Genomic DNA, 2,286 nt, shown 5'->3' on the forward strand with positions numbered 1-2,286 from the left:
GAAGAATTTGAAAGCATGAAGAGGTACATAACAGAAATTAGACAATAAAAATACAGAAATTAGACAATAAAAATACATTAGAGGCATATAACAGCAAATTTGAATAGGCAGAAGAAAGAATCTGTGAACTAGAAGATAGGACAATTGAAATCATACAATCTGAAGAACAGATAGAGAAAAGAATAGAAAAAATTCAGCAGTGTCTCAGGGATTTGAGTGACAGCATGAAGTGCACAAACATACATGTATGGGTGTCCCAGAAGGAGAAAAGAAAGGAAAGGGGGTGGACAGAATATTTACGGAAATAATGGCCCCAAATTTCCCAACTCTTATGAAAACATAAATACACATGTCCAAGAAGTGCAACATACTCCAAACAGAATAATTCCTAATAGACCTGCTCCAAGATGCATACTAATGAGAATGTCAAATGCTAAAAATAAAGAGAGAATTCTAAAAGCAGCAAGAGAAAAGTGATTCATCATATACAAGAGATTCTCAATAAGACTAAGTGCCACTTTCTAATCAGAAGTCATGGAAGTAAGAAGGCAGTGGTATGGTATATTTAAGGTGCTGAAATAGAAAAACTCCTAGTCCAAAATTCTGTGTCCAGCAAAATTGTCCTCCAAAAATAAGGGAGAGAACACAGACTCCCCTTTTCCTTGACAAGATGGCAGAGTACCACTTGACTACTAGGATCACACACTTCTTGGGTCAGCATCTAGACTTTCTGCTGTTGAGTTTCTGTCTGTAAAGGAGATATATAATGAAAAAGAACTACTACAAGGGAAACTGGATCTTCTTAGTGATACCAACATGGTAGACTTTGCTATGGATGTATAAAAAAACCTTTATTCTGATGATATGCCTCATGCTTTGAGAGAAAAAAGAACCACGGTTGTTGCACAGCTGAAACACTTCAGGCAGAAATAGAACCAATTTTGAAGATGTTGAAAGATCCATAAACTACAAGGCAAATGCAGTCAATGAGGGATGGTTGGATGCTGTTTGACTACCTGGCAGACAAGCATGGTTTTAGGCAGGAATATTTAGACACACTCTACAGGTATGCAAAATTCCCATATAAATGTGGGAATTACTCCAGATAAGCATCATATCTTTACTTTTTTAGAAAATTGGTTCCAGCGATGGATAGAAATGCTTTGAATTCACTCGGGGGAAAGCTGGCCTCTGAAATCTTAATGCTGAATTGGGATGCAGCCATGGAAGAACTTACATGCTTAAAAGAGTCCATAGGTAATAATTCTGTGAGTTCTTTGCTCCAATCTCTTCAGCAGCAAACATGGCTCATTCACTGGTTTCTGTTTGTTTTCTACAACCACCCCAAAGGCCATGATAATAATATTGATCTCTTCCTATACCAGCCACACTATCTTAATGCAATCCAGACAATGTGTCCTCATATTCTCCACTACTTGACTGTAGTTGTCATAACAAACAAAGGTGTTTGAAAACACTGGCAGGTGCTAAAATATCTAGTCAAAGTTATTCTGCATGGATCTTACACATCTAAAGATATAATTAGTGTGTTGAATGCTTATATGTTGACTTTGATAGGGCTCAGAAAAAGCTAAGAGAAATTGAATAAGTTCTGTGAATGACTGCCTCTTGGGGGCTTGTCTTGAGGATTTCATTGAAAATGCTTACCTCTATATATTTGAGACTTTTTGCACACCCACCAATGTATCAGCATTAACATGTTGGCAAATAAATGGAACATGACTCCAGAAGAAGCTGAAAGGTAGATTGTGAATTTGATTAGAAATGCAAGACTGGATGCCAAAATTGATTCTAAATTAGATCATGTTATTATGGGTAACAATGCAGACTCACACTACCTAAAAAGACCTAAAGCCTGTCCTTTAGAGGCCACATGTTGGCCATGAATATTGAGAAGAAACTTAATCAGAATAGTAGAGCAGAGGCTCCTAACTGGGCAACTCAGGACTCTGGTATCTATGAAGGAATGAAGAAGGAGAGAAAGAGAGAAAGAGAGAAAATGAAAGAAAGAAAAGGAAAAAGAAAGAATGAAAGAAATAAAGGAAGAAAAAAGAAAGAAAGAAAGGAGGAAGGGAGGGAGGGAAGAAGGAAAAGAAAGAAAGAAAGAAAGAAATGGAGAGAGCTGTAAAAGAAAGATGAAATAATGAAACCATTATATAAAGTACAACATACATTTTAGAAACAATTAACATATTGAATAAAAATTTTGGAGAATTTGAATAAAATTGACTTTCATTTTTAAAAAAAAATGAGGGAGAGCTTAAA

General features: G+C 36.0%; 1 pseudogene; it reads left to right on the top strand.

The window, feature by feature from the left end:
- Window positions 1-670: 670 nt before the first annotated feature.
- Window positions 671-1,999, top strand: LOC119537210 (annotated as a pseudogene).
- Window positions 2,000-2,286: the final 287 nt, after the last annotated feature.

This window comes from Choloepus didactylus, chromosome 6, assembly GCF_015220235.1.
Source record: "Choloepus didactylus isolate mChoDid1 chromosome 6, mChoDid1.pri, whole genome shotgun sequence".
NCBI classification, from domain to species: domain Eukaryota; kingdom Metazoa; phylum Chordata; class Mammalia; order Pilosa; family Megalonychidae; genus Choloepus; species Choloepus didactylus.